General features: G+C 37.6%; 1 protein-coding gene and 1 long non-coding RNA gene across 3 annotated transcripts in view; one reads left to right on the top strand and one right to left on the bottom strand.

Moving 5' to 3' along the window:
- MRPL1 (mitochondrial ribosomal protein L1) overlaps positions 1-15,489 on the bottom strand; it is a 169,699-nt gene that overhangs the window by 27,223 nt on the left and 126,987 nt on the right. The gene's annotated exons all lie outside the window — the stretch shown is intronic.
- Positions 9,017-15,489, top strand: part of LOC143668343 (uncharacterized) — an 89,001-nt gene continuing 82,528 nt past the window's right edge. The window contains exon 1 of the long non-coding RNA XR_013168411.1: positions 9,017-9,146. This is a non-coding gene — a long non-coding RNA (uncharacterized LOC143668343). The remainder of the gene's footprint in view (positions 9,147-15,489) is intronic.

Below are 15,489 nucleotides of genomic sequence, written 5' to 3' on the forward strand. Positions count from 1 at the left end.
AGGTTTTCACTGCCAGCTGCTCCAAGTCACTGGAGCCTAAAAGAAATATCAATATAATGATTCAACAATTATACTCATTTGTTAAATTCTGTCTTCTCTATTATAACTTCATGTGCTGGTTTGAAAGGAAGTGCGCCCCCTTGAAAAGCCATGTTTTGATCAAAATCCCATTTCATAAAGGTGGAGTAGTCCCTATTCAATACTGTATGTTTGAAACTGTAATCAGATCATCTCCCTGGATGATGTGATTTAGTCAAGAGTGGCTGTTAAACTGGATTAAGTGATGACATCTCTTCACCCATTTGGGTGGGTCTTGATTGGTTTACTGGAGTCCTATAAAAGAGGAAACATTTTGGAGAATGGGAGATTCAGAGAGAGCAGAGAATGCAGCACCACGAAGCAGAGAGTCCACCAGTCAGAGACCTTCGGAGATGAAGGAGGAAAATGCCTCCCGGGAAGTTTCATGAAACCAGAAGCCAGGAGAAAAAGCTAGCAGATGATGCCGTGTCTGCCAAGTGCCCTTCCAGTTGAGAGAGAGGCCCTGACTGTGTTCACCATGTGCCTTCTCACTTAAGAGAGAAGCGCTGAACTTCATCAGCCTTCTTGAACCAAGGTATCTTTCCCTGGATGGATGCCTTAGATTGGACATTTCTATAGACTTGTTTTAATTGAGACATTTTCTTGGCCTTAGAACTGTAAACTAGCAACTTATTAAATTCCCCCTTTAAAAAGCCATTCTGTTTCTGGTATACTGCATTCCAGCAGCTAGCAATTTAGAACACCCTACCTTCTGCTTTGATTTTTTCCCCCAATCTTTAGGGGTATTTATGCTACATCCATTTTACCTTTCAATGCTGGAAAGGGCTGCTGATGACAAGGGATGGGGGATGGAACTAACTGATACTCTGGAGAGGATGGCCTGTGTTTCAGGACTACAAACCCATCTGGAGGTTGTAGGTATCTGGAAAGTCACAGCACATGGAATCTTTGTAGAAATTCAGATAAAGCCCTAGTTGATCTTTAGGGTTGGCAGGAATGGTTTTGGTTAGGGTTTGGCAAACCATGACAAGTAGTAATGTCTAGCTGAAGAATGCATAAGAGTAGCCTCTCGACTCTATTTGAACTTTCTCAGCCACTGATACCTTATTTGCTACAGTTATTTTTCCCCTTTTGATCAGGAAGGTATTGTCGATCCCAGGCTCATTCCTGGAGGAAGGATACAAATTTTTGTCCTTTCTGTTTGTTGCTTTATCTTCAATTTCCAGGAGAGTGCCTGGGAAATAATAGAGTTCAATAAATAATTATGGAATGAATCAATGTACAAGTGCATGAATAAACCAAAGCTGCTGCCAACTGAAGATCAGTTGGAAATTATTAGAAGACCTTTAAAATTATATAGTGAATCAATAGGAAATGTTTTATCTTATGAGATTTGGTTGATTAACACTAAGGTTTTCAAATAATCATTTGGAATCATATTACAAGTGAAATTTTAATTCCTGAATTACACAAAATGAGACAGAATTAAGAATCCTGTCCTCTACTCATTATAGGAATGCTTAGCCAGGTGTATATTTTGAAGTTACAAGAAAACTAAACTGTTTCCAGATAGTAGAACAAAAACCTGCCAAAATAAAGACAGAAGCAATTTTCAAAGGGTGCCTGTTAGTATTTTATAACATACTACAAATTCGCTTTATGTTAGCTGTGAGGCTCTCAGAATATGCTTCGTTTTGCTGCACTGATAGAGATTCTTTGTGTTATTTAAGATACCTGGCTTCCAACCTACTTTTCTAGAACTCTTCTATGTGTAACTGTTAGTATTTTATAACATACTACAAATCTGTTTTATGTTAGCTGTGAGGCTCTCAGAACATGCTTCGTTTTGCTGTACTGATAGAGATTCCTTGTGTTATTTAAGATACCTGGCTTCCAACCTACTTTTCTAGAACACTTCTATGTGTAACTGTAAGGCAGTTTTGTGGTTGACTGATTTTCTTAACTTATCCTTTAGTATAAGGTAAAAGTATTTTTATTTTCTAATTTCCCCTTAATATTGACCATCCCATTTTAAAGAGGCACACATAATACCTCACTAATTGCCAACAACTAAAATGCTTGCTTGTATGCTTTCCTTTCGTCCTTTCTTTTCACTTTTGTTATTTTCACCCACCTCACATTTTTCAAAAACAAACATTTGATAGCCTTACAGTTAAAGTCTCATTTACTGGGAATGGTGGAGGTCAAGGTATTGAACTTTTCACTAGGAAAAAAATTATCGGAGCTGTAAAATATGGTACATTAAGACTTGAAATAAGAAGCATTTATCAAGAAACGAGGGCATGAACTGTAGTTTAAGAGAAATTTTGGAATGTGCTTATTTGGTGTGCTTAATCTAACCTGTCATAATATTTAATAACACAATAAATTTTATGACTCTCATGGCCTATTATGTAGACCCCAGAAAGAGCCTATAAAATCAGGCATAAGTTTCTGTAGATATGCTTTCAGGTATCAGCTAGCTAACCTTTATATTTGAATTGGCCCAGTAGACTCTCACATATGTAGAAGTATTTAATGTAGTTTTCCAAATCTATTCTAACTAAAATATCTTTTGGGGTTAATAAAGTCAGATAGAATTGAGGATAAAAACTGACTTGTAATGCTAATGCACACTGGACCTTCTAAAGGGTACAATGTACTATAATCAACTTGTAGATTCTACTTATGGTTTCAGATAATTTTTATAATTTCAGCCCCTCGATAAGTACTTTGTTATTACTGCATCAACTTGGTAGAATTTTCTATACTTTATAAAATTTGTTTGGTCTTCAACAGAATGTTAAGCAAAGGGCTGCTGAATATCTAATTGACTTTTTCTGTTTTAATCTACCCATTTCAAAGTAATCCTTCTCAAGTGTACAAGTACACAGTGAAATGACTTCACCATAATATTTTCTAAAAATCTACAACATTAGGGACCTTAAATGTTTTATTTTCATCTTATCTTAGAATACTGGGGACTCCTTGAGCTTCTAGCACTTTTCATAAGATAATGTAAGAGAAATTAAACAATATTCATATCATTTTAGGTAGGAAAGTAACATGAAATACTGCACATTTTCTTGGAACCTATGATTTCATAGAAACTTAACTCTAGTTAAGCATTTTTCCCAAAGGTAAAATTTGTTGATCAAAGAGAATATTATAAGCACCTGGCTTAGGGGTCAACTGAGGTTTGATTCTTGAGTAGCAAAAGGTCAAACGCAAACACAGAAAATCTGACAAATAGCACATATTTTTATGTCCAAAACACAGTTTCTCCCCATCCCCTGGCTTTTTCTCCTTTGGCAGTACCCTTCTCCCTTCCATGCATTCTCTGATTTATTTATTCAGCATATCATATCAAATTTAATAAAAGTAAAAAATCTTAATGGCCCTCCATGTGCTGGCACCTCCTTTAATATTTGTATCCTTATAGACTACTGTCTACCATGAAATACATATATACATAGAACCTGAATGTGTACTGAATGATATAAACTGTTTTCAACTCTGAGGATATATCAATGAATAAAGCAAAAAGTCCTTACCCTGAAATACCTTATTTTGTAGTGGGGGGAGAGATAACATACATATACATATATACATACTTGGAAAGGGGACAGAGTGATGGTGGGGTGTGTATGAACATGGCTATTTTGGATAGGCTGGTTACAGAAGACCTCTCTGAGGAAGTGACATTTGAACAGAGAATTAGATAAACTAAGAAAGCAAATTGTGCAGATATTTGGGAGAAAAGTATTCCTGGATGAGGAACAAGCAAGTATAAAGGCTCTGAGCCATTCCAGGTATAAGAGGTATTTCTCTCTTCTAGGTGTTAGAAAAGGCTAAAATGTCCTTGGAAAAAAAACATTCTAATAAAGTTGTGAGAAAAGGAGTAAATATACAAAGGTGGGGGAACTATTTTGATACAGGAGAAAACAGAATCCTATTCTTTATTCTTTTCGAATATGGTATACTAATTTTATCATTTGATGGGCTATTAAAGTGTTCTATCTCTTGCTCTTACAGACAAGAATATGAGGCCAAGTTGAAGTTTGGCCTTTATCTGCTTAATGCCAAAGCTATGGAGCCAAAATGATTAAGAACAGGATGGGGGTCAATTTGAGAAGTGTTCAAATCTCAGCTTCTCCATTCATTAGCCATGTGATCTTAAACAAGTTACTTTATCCCTGGTTGATTCAACTTTCCCTGCTGTAGTATAAAAATAATATTGCTAACATCAGAATGGTATGTGTGGCATGAGGTAGATGCTTAACTAGCGATGGTTTAGACTAGAACCCAGATGCCCTGTACTCCTAGTCTCAGCATCTTCCCACTAGATCCTATTTTAAATGTTTCAAGGCAGTAGTTTACATGTAATAAAGAATGCATTTTGATTTCAAGTTTCAGTTTTCCTTTGCATTCATCATCTATCTCCAAAACCCATCCTTTTTTATTTAATCATGTAATCAGAACAGCATTTTTTGAACAAAATTCAAAATGAATAGTGGTGGATTCTCATCTTTAATATTATAAGTGATAAAATAATATAGAATGTTGCTATTAAAAACCTTACAAACAATACAGCACTCACACCACAATCTAAAAGCTGTCACTGTGGCTTTCTTATATTTATCTTTGATTTCTCGGTAAGGTTCTTTCTAGGTTATTTAAAGATTTTCTTGAGACTGTGGGTGGATTTTCCCCCCACTTTTATTTCCAAATTGGTTACTGCTTATCTAGTACAAGGAAATTAGTTTTCATATGTCTCTTACATTCTGCCAATATATTGAACTCTCCTACTGATATCTGTGCTGATTTGAAGCTATGTACCCCCCAAAAAATGTCTGTTTTCCTGATCCAATTTTGTGGAGGTTGCCATTTTTCTTTTAATCCTGACTTAATACTGGGTGGAATCTTTGGATTGTTTCCATAGAGACATGCCAAACCCAAACGTGGGTGGGGCATTTTGATTAGATGGAGATATGACTCCACCCATTCCAGGTGGTCTTGATTAGTTTACTGTAATCTTTTAAAAGAGGAAACACTTTGGAGAAAGCTCAGAAATGACAGAGCTGACAGAGCCAATAAGAGACCCATATGTTAGGAGATGCAGAAAGAAAATGCTCCTGGGAAGGCTGCTTGAAACCAGAAGCCAAAGACTCCAACAGACACCAGCCATATGCCTTCTCAGTTCACAGAGGTGTTCTGGAACTGGTGTTCTGGACCCATTGGCCTTTCTTAAGTCAAGGTATCTTTCCATGGATGTGTTAGTTTGGACATTTTTAGGGACTTAGAACTGTAAATTTGTAACTTAATAAATTCTCGTTTTAAAAGCCATTCCATTTCTATTATAATACATTCTGGCATCACTAGCAAGCCAAAACAGATTTTGCAACCAGAACTGGGGTGCTACTATGGTTTGCAAATACCAAACACGTTGGTACAGCTTTCTAAATGGATAAGGGGAAGATTCTGGAAAAGCTGTGAAGAACTTGATAGAGAACACCTAGAATGTTTTGAACAGACTGTTGATCTAAAAATACCTTTGATGAGGTTTTAGAGAGAAATGAGGAATGTGTCACTGCACACTGGAAGGAAGGTGAATCTTTTTTTTAAATGGCAGCTAATTCAGGCAAATTGAGTTCTGCTGTTGGGTGGAAGTTAGAATTTAAAGGCAATGATCAAGTATATCTGGCTGAGGAAATTTCCAAACTAAATGTGGAAAATGCAGCCTGGCCATTCTTTGAAGCTTATAGTAAAACGTGGCAGGAAAGAGATAAGTTGAGAACTGAACTGTGGGTACGAAGAAAACAAAAATTGATAGTCTGGAAACTTTTGGGTTTCCAAGAAATAAGACCCCAGTGAATAGGGCCCCATGTGAGGATTTAACCAGACATGGCAGCAGTCAGCCATTACAGGTCAGGCAAAGACTGGAGATGGAGTTATCCAGAAAGGATCTGTGGAAAGTTTTATTGTCTGATGCCTATGATCCCTGCATACTGCATAGAAAACTGACAAGACTGTTGAGGGATCTGTATAAATGGAACCACTGCCCGTCTGGACTAAAAAGGATAGAAAAGGGACAAATTGAAGGAAAAATGACTTTAGAAGGAGAACCATGGAAGTTAAGGTCTGGAGCCAGGAAATCTTGGGCCAGTTGAGTGGACCCACCCATACATGTGAAGAGAATGAGTTTCCCCTGGAAGCAGAGGACAGGCTTTCTGCTTCGTTGTTCAGGAAGAGTTTATGTGCCCCCAGGCCTCAGAGCGGGTAGAGCACATAAACCAGGGATTGGAGTGAGCATGGCTGCCACCCCATTGTTCAACGTGTGCCCCAGAGATGCCAGACTCCCAGGAGCCTCCCCAAAGTTTGGAGAGGGTGAGCTGAGAGAATCGTGGTCTCCTCAGTGCACCCCAATGTTGCAACCCTCACCTGAGCCTTTGGAGAAAGCAGGGCTACTGTGTAAGCCTTTAGAGAGGATGGGACTGCTGCTTTCTAAAGCTCAGAGGATAAAAGACTCTTAGACTTTGAAATCCAATGCACTTTGTCCTGTGGGTCTTGGGAACTGTTTTTGTTCAGTGCCCCCTGTTTTCCTTTCAATTTCTTCCTATTTCAATGGGAATATGTATCCTATGAATGTCTCTCCATTATGTGGAAGCAGATAACTTGTTCTGAGTTTTACAGGTCCAGAGTCAGAGGGGAATTCTTACCTTAGGTCAGACCATGCCTTTAATTGACTCTGATGAGATTTTGTACTTTTTTTTTTTTTTTCATATGGGCAAGCACCGGGAATCAAACCCAGGGCTCCGGCATGGTAGCCGAGAGCTGCCTTCCCAGTTGATAGAGTTGTTCTAGACCCACCAGCCTTTCTTGAGTCAAGGTATCTTTTCCTGGATGCCTTAGTTTGGACACTTTCAGCACAGTAAACTTAGAACTGTAAATTTGCAACTTAATAAATTCCCTTTTTAAAAGCCATTCCATTTCTGGTATATTGCATTCCAGCCACATTTAACAAACTAAAACAATATTAATAGCATTTCACTGGATTCACTCTAGATTTCTTAGTAGATAAGTATATTGTCTCATAAAAAACATCCTGTCTTTATTTCTAATCATTATACCTATCTATTTTATATCTTATTTTTCTGGCAATGCATTCCTGAAGTCATAATAATAATGTCTTTTAAAAAAGTTATCATTACATATATGTAATACAAAATTTCCTCTTTCTATCATTTTTAAGTGTACACTTCAGTAGCATTAATTACATTTACAGTGTTGTGCTACCAACACCATGATTCATTACCAAGACTTTTTTTCATGATTTCAAATATAAGCTCTGTACTTTTAAGCAATAACTTCCCATTTCTCCCTCACTAATCTCTAATTTTCTTCCTACATCTATGAATTTACTTATTCAAGACAGTTTATATAAGTGGAATCATACACTATTTGTTCTTTTGTGCCTGGCTTGTTTCACTCACTATTATGAGTGCAAGGTTCACCCATGTTGTATGCAGCATGTATCAGAACTTCATTCCTTTTTATGGCTGACTAATACTCCGTTTATACCCCATTTTGTTTATCCATTCATCTGTTGATAGCTTCCACCTTTTAGCTATTTTGAGTACTGCTGCTATGAACATTGGTTGATGTGTCTGTTCAAATTCTTTCAATTATTTTGAATATATGTCTACAAGTACAATTTCCAGGTCATATGATGATTTCAATTTTAATTTTTTGAGGAATTGCCACACTATTTTCTACTGCGGCTATACCTCTTTACCTTTCCACAATCCAAGGATTCAAGTTTCTCTGCATTTTTGCCAATATTTGTTATTTTCCAATTTTTTAATAATAGCTCTCCTAGTGGGTATAAAGTGATATCTCATTATGGTTATAATGTGCATTTCCCTGATGACTAATGATGCTGAGCATCAATAATAACAGTCTCAACTTTATTTTAGTATAAAAGCCTTTTACACAGAGGTTCTTAATCTGGGGAAACCCTTACAGGGCTAGGAATGGACTTCAAGATGTGAACCTCCTGGAATTGCATACAGAGTATTGTGTATATATACATATGAACATTTTTCTTGGGGAGTGGTTGTGGTTTTCATCAAAGATTCATAACTTCTTCATTCATTTGGTCAGAGAGACACAAAATACTTATTGAGTGCCTACTACGTGTAGGCACTGTACTAGGCACTAGAGTATATTCACCAACAAGGTAAACACTAATTACTGAATTTCTGGGATAGATATATGGATAGTGTACAAATAGACAATAAACGAATGAATAAATTTTCTGGAGACAGAAGATAAACAACATGAATTAGTTTTAAAAACATGTTTTATATAGAAATACTAAACAGAAAAAAATTAAAAACAATAAAATGTGCATAAGTAATAGAGGTACAATGTTGAATTTTTAGATAGGGTATCTCAGGTGGGTTTCACTGAAAGAGTGAAAACAGTTATGATCCAAAGAAAGTAAGTAAAGGAAGAACATTGTCAACAGAGGGAACAGCAAATGCAAAGCCCTGAGGAATGTATCTGACATGTTTGAAGACTAGCATGGTCAACATGACTAGAGCAGAGAGAGTAGGTCAAAATGTAATGGGGACAGATCATGTACAGCTTTGTAGATAACAGTAATGATTTTGCCCTTTATTCAGAGTGATGTACAAAACCTTTGGAGGCATTTAAGCAGAAGAGTGATACGATCTGACTTAACTCTTAAAAGATTCATTCTTAGTGCTATGTTGAGCATAGACTAAAGGTGAGTATAGACAAAAAAAGGAAGTACAGTCATGAGTCTTTTGCAGTAATCCAGACCAGAGATGAGAATGTCTTGCACCTGGGTGGTAACAGTACAAATGATAAAAATGTTTGGATTCTGGATATATTTTAAACATATAGAATACGGAATTTGCTGACTGAATAGATGTGATGTAATAGAGGAATAAAGGGGAGCTGTAAGGTTTCTTGCAGAAGAAACTGGAATAATAAAGTGGTCATTAACTGAAAGGGAAGACTGCAAAGAGCAGTAGATTGGAGAGGGATCGTTATTTAATCAGAAGCTTGATTTACATATGGTAAGTTTGAAATGCTTTTTAGATATCCAAATGGAACTATGAAGTAGGCAGTTGGATATTTAAGGCTGAGTTCTGGAATAAAGCATCTAAATTTAAGGGATGAAGATCTAAATCATAGTTCTAAACTTGGAGATCTAAATTGGAGGCATCAGCATATAGTTATCTCTTAAGCTTTAACTTTCCCTATTGAGTATGATGGCTACTGGTTTGTTATCATATAAAGGAAGAAGTTTTTAAGAGATTTGAGATTTAAGAAGGAAGAAGGTTGATATTTTTTGACATTTGTTTTTTTAAAGCAGGACTATATATTGGAGTATGGTGAATAGTTGTTTTTTTTAATTCATTGAGATAAATTTTTTTCTTTAAATCTAATGATGACCTATGACAATGATGACCTAATGATGACCTTATGACAAACCATACTTGCATTCCAGGGATAAACCCTTGTGGTAGACTAAATTGTATATCCCAGACTGTGCATATTCTTGGTCTTGGTTTGCACTCTTGCGGGTGTGGACCCATTGTAAATAGGATTTCTTGAAGACGTTATTTTGGTTAAGGAGTGGCCCAACTGAATTAGGTTGGGCATTGACCCAGATGACAGGAATACCTCATAAGCAGAATGAAATTCAGTCAAAGAGTGAAAAAGCATGGGAAGAAACTGGAAGTCAACAGAACCCAAAGAGAAAGAAGTTATTGCTATGTGCATTACATATTTAAGTACTTTCATTTTTTTAGAACAGCTTTGTAATTTATCAGGGCTACTTTGCTTCTGTTTATAATTTATTGATTTACCCTTTTACCTTTCTAATTCTATTTTCCTGAGATTTGTTTTATTGTTTGTTAACTAAACTTCTGAGTTATAGATGATATCTGTGAATTTTCTTTTATTTTTAATATGAAAGGTTTAAATCTATAAATCTGTCTCTGTTTACAGTTTTGGTTGTTTCCTTGTGGGTATTTTTTTTAGTATGCTGAGTGGTGGGATCACATTTCATTCTTTTTCCATGTGAATATCCATTATTGCAGCACCATTTGTTGAATGTTTTTGTTTGTTTGTTTAGAGTGCATTGGTGGGGAACTGAACCTGGGTCTCCCACATGGCAGGCAAGATTCCTACCACTGAACTGCCCATGCACCCTTTCCTTGTGTGTGTGTGGTTTTTTATTATGTAACTTTGTGTGTGTATGTGAAAAATGACATATATACAATAAAGCAATGAATTTCCAGGAACATTTTAACAAGTAGTTATAGAACAGACTTTAAAGTTTGGCATGAGTTACAGCTCCACGATTTTTCATTGTTTCTTCTAGCTGCTCTAAGATACTGGAGACAAAAAGGAATATCAATATATTGTTTCAGCACTCATATTCATTTGTTAAATCCTATCTTCTCTATTATACTCTTTCTTTTCTCTTTTTGTGAAAAATAACATACAAAAATAAAAAACTAAATTTCAAAGTACATTGCAATAATTAGTTGTAGAACAGATTTCACAGTTTGTTATAGGTTACAATTCTATAATTTAAGGTTTTTACTTCTAGTTGCTCTAAGGTACTGGAGACTAAAATAAATACCTACATAATGATTCAGCAGTCATAATCATTTGCTAGAACTGACCTTCTCTGTATAACTCCATCACCACATTTGATCTTTCTCTCAATCTTTCGGGGTATGTAGGCTATGCCTATTCTAACTTTTTTATGTTGGAAGGGACTGTTAATAATATGGGATAGGGAATGGAACTAGTTGATGTTCTGGAAAGGCCTGCATTTCAGAACTCATCTGGTTCAGAGACCCATCTAGAGGTTGTACTACCCATGTACCTTGAGTTTTGATACTTAGTTTTCTTGTCTATATTTTCCAAATTATCTATCATGGTACTTTTTCTTTCTTCTTATTTGGGAGAACATTTTAAAATTTGCAACATTTTTGGCTTGTTTAAACTTTGTTGATTTCTAGTTTGGCTCCTGTGTGGTCAAAGAATGCATTCTCTGTAGCTTCTACTTTTTAAAATTTCGTGACTTTCATGTGGTGTAAGAGTCATATTCTTTTTCCAGATTATTTCAAAGACACTTGAGAAACCATGAATTCTGAAGTAAATATAGCAGACTGAACATCCTCGTGTTAACTGATTAGAAAATGTCAAATCCGTGTGAAAACCTGTGCCTGATGCTCCTTCTATCTATGGTATAGACAGATGAGGAAAAAATATGGCTAAGAAATAAATAATAGGGGGAACAAAGGTTAAAATAAATTGAGTAGATTAAAATACTAGTGGCCAATGAAAGGGAGTGGTAAGGGGTCTGGCATGTATGAATTTTTTCTTTTTTTTCTTTCTTTTTCTGTAGAGATGCAAATGTTCAAAAATGATCATGGTGATGAATACACAACTATGTGATGATATTGTGAGCTAATGATTGCAACCATGTCAAGAATGTTTGTATGTGATGAATGTATGTTTGTTCGTTGTTTATAATAAAATATTAAAAAAAAAAAAAGAAAGAAAATGTCAAATTCTAAATCAGCAATGGAGAAAGCAAAAAATTTAATACAGTCTAAACATCAGGATCTTCAAAAGGCTCAACATTTGGCTCCAGATAATGCTGGACCTGGTCATTAATGCTAAGTGTGGAGATGGGGTAAGAAAGGTCTGAAACAAGGAAGATTGGTTGGAAACTAGATTCTTAAATACCTTATGCCATTGGGGAATTTACCTTTCTCATACTGGCAAATGACTGGAAAGATTAAAAAAATAGGATCTCTAGACTTGAGGAGGCCAAGTATTGAGGGCATGAGAGTTCAACTGAAAACAGGGAAATTGAGTGAAGGTAAGTATACTGAATGCTGAGACATAATGCCCCTCCTACATGTGCATGCATTCCCCTTCACCCTCATCCTTGTTGCTAACTTGGGTCCCAGAACTCTGACACCCAGGCCTTCACCCTCTAAAGCAAAAGGATATAGTTCAAGTTCTGATAAGATGGTGGAAAGGATAGGTCCAGTTCAATCCTGCTCCAAAGAACAAGTCTAGAGATCCTCTTTTTTAATCTTTCTAGTCATTTGCCAGTATGAGAAAGGTAAACTCCCCAATGGCGTAATGTATTTAAGAATCTAGTTTCCAACCAATCAAGGAACAGCTTGAGCAGGGTGTAAGTGACCTGGGAGAGTCTTCTGTACCACATAGGGAGGTCCTGGATGTAAAATCTGAAGAACTGAGATGCAGAGAACCGGAAACTGCCCAGCTAGTGCAAACAGCCTAATGCACCCCTTTCCAAACCTCCGCAGCCCTCAGGAATATACAGACAAGGAGTCAGGGAACAGGAAGTAAGCCAAGCTACGTTTATTGAAGGTGCTACCCTTATGGGTACTATCCCAGCCGGGTGACTATTTCCAAGCCCAATCACCTGAATCCCATCAACCCCTCCTCCCACCATGCTCCAAGTGCCCCCCCCAAGCCCCACCCGGTGCCCCTGCCCTATACCACCTCTGCCTGGCACACTCAACATGCCTGCCCTACTCGACCCACCTCTCCTTTGCAAGCACACAGTCTCACCCTGCTCCTCCCAAGACCATGTACCCACGCCCAGCCTCTCAATCCCCACCTTCCCCTGCCCTGCTCCTTGTAGGCTGTCACCTGTACATTAGGGTTTCTGGCACTCACCTTCGTGCCCAGACCACACCCACATCAACCGATACAATCATGCAATCCTGAACCGCCCCCACATGAGCTCTGTGCATGTATATATCAGTGTCCTGCCTCCTCCAACCTACCCGAAGATCTATGCCTGCATGCACTCCCACCACTGCCCCCAGCTCTGGGAAAGCATTGATTCCCACATGTGGGTCACCTCTGCCCCCAGCCCACACAAGTAAAACCCCAGCCTGCTGTCCCTAAGCTCTGTGTATCTGCATACCACAGCCCTACTACAAAGAATACAATTGCACAGCCACGTAATCTCCACCAGGTACCCACATATCCATGTACTGACTTCTCAAACCCTGCGACCTGTGCCCCAACCCTACACACTCACACACATCCTCAACCCAGCCCGACTGGACCGTGCCTCCCACACAAGGGCACACCTGTGCCCTGCCCTCGCTGTGCCCCAACATTTGTGCCCTGTACCTCCCACCCTGATACCCACGAATCCCAGGCTCTACGTGCCCACTCACATCCTGCCAGCACCCAGTACCTGTGCATCCTCACAGCTCACCCATCTGCCTCCTACTGCACTCTACCTCTGTGTCTCCCATGCATCATGCTGCTCCTGTGCTCCAAGGCATGTCTCCACTGCACCTGCACTGCACTCCATAACCCTGTGCCCAGTACTGCACACTCACAGGCACCCTTGTAGTGTCCCTGACCCTTATTATTCCTGCACCAAAACCCATCAACACACTGTTGCGCCCTGCCCCACATCACACAGCCTGCTCCACAATGTCCTGCAAATACAAAACTTTAGACTAATGAAATCAACTTTCAGAGATACCTTATCAAGACATTTATAAGCCTTGAAGTCAGCAGAAGGTCACTAACCATATGAAGATGCAGAGAGATATAACCCAGCCTAAAGGCCAAATTAAAACACCAAAGGAGACAAAGACTTTGGAACAACTAATCAAAAATGTTCATATAACCCTACTAAATAAAATCAGTGGGATGGCTAATGCAAAGGAGATAGAAGACACTAGAAGGGCATCAAGAGGAATTTGAAAGAATAAATAGAAAATAGCAGACAGCACAGGTACTAAACATGCTGTACACTGAATCAGAAATATACCAGAGACACACAGTAGCAGATTTGAAGAGGTAGAAGAAAGAATAAGCGAACCAGAGGACAGGACAACTAATTTCATACACACAAAAGAGCAAATGGCAAAAAAGATAGAAAAATTTGAATTGGATCTCAGTGAAATGATGGACAAAACAAAGCATGCAATTATAAGAATTACTGGTGTCCCACATGGAGAAGAGTAAAGGGCTAGGAAGATTACTTGAGAATATAATGCGGGAAAATTTCTTAACCCTTATAAACGGCATAAATAGGCAAATCAAAGAAGCCCAATAAACTCCAAATAGAGTACATGCAAATAGGCTTTTTCCCCAAGACACATACTAATCAGTCTGCCAACTATTTAAGAGAAGCAGAAAATCCTGAAAATGGCAAGAGAAAAACAACCTACTACATACAAGGAAAACCATATAAGATGGAGCTCAGACTACTCAACTGGCACTATGTAGGCAAGGAGGCAGTGGTATGATATCTGAAGATTCTGGATGAGAAAGACTTCCAGCCAAGAATTCTGTACCCAGCCATACTGTCCTTCAAAATCTTCTCAGACAAACAAATGCTGAATTTGTCAAAAAAAGACCAGCCCCACAAGAAATACTAAAAGGAGTTCAGCAGCTGATAAAAAAGGCCAGAGAGGGAAGTTTAGAGCAGGGCACAGAATTGAAGAGTACTAGTAAGGGTAACTTAAAGGATAAAAAGAAAGAAAGAGGGAAAAGAATATATAGCTCTGACAAACACAATTCACAGGATAAGAGGGTGGATTGAAAAAATGCCTTTACAGTAATAACTGAATGTTGAGTGACTAAATTTACCAATTAAAAGACACAGATTAGCAGAATGGATTAAGAAATATAATCCAGCTATATGCTGCTTACAAGAGATTCATCTTAGACACAAGGATACAAACAGATTGAAAGTGAAAGGATGGACAAAGATGTTACACACAAGCTATAACCAAAAGAAAATGGGAGTATCTATACGAATATCAGACAAAATAGACCTTAACAGTAAAGACATTATAAGAAACAAAGGACACTATATATTAATAAAAGGGACAATTCACCAAGAAGAAATAATCATAAATCTTTATGATCCCAATAAAGGAGCTCCAAAATACATGAATAAACATTAGCAAAACTGAAGGGACATATAGATGCTACAACAATAATGTAGGAGACTTCAATACACAACTCTCCTCTATCGATAGAAAACCCAGACAGAGCATCAACAAGGAAACAGAGAACTTAAAAAATCTGGTAAACGAATTAGACCTAACAGACATATATAGGTTGTTACACACCCAAATACCAGAATATACACTCTTCACTAGCAGTCATGGAACATTCTCCAGGATAGATCATATGCTGGGACACTAAAACAGATCTTTCAAAATTTAAGGACATTGAAGTTATTCAAAGCACTTTCACTGAACATAATAGAATAAAGCTGGAAATCAATAAACACCAATGAATGAGAACTTTCACAAATATACAGAGATTAAATAACATTCTCTGAAACAACAAGTAGTTCAAAGCAGAAATTGCTAG

Source organism: Tamandua tetradactyla, chromosome 24 (genome assembly GCF_023851605.1).
Source record: "Tamandua tetradactyla isolate mTamTet1 chromosome 24, mTamTet1.pri, whole genome shotgun sequence".
Taxonomy (NCBI): domain Eukaryota; kingdom Metazoa; phylum Chordata; class Mammalia; order Pilosa; family Myrmecophagidae; genus Tamandua; species Tamandua tetradactyla.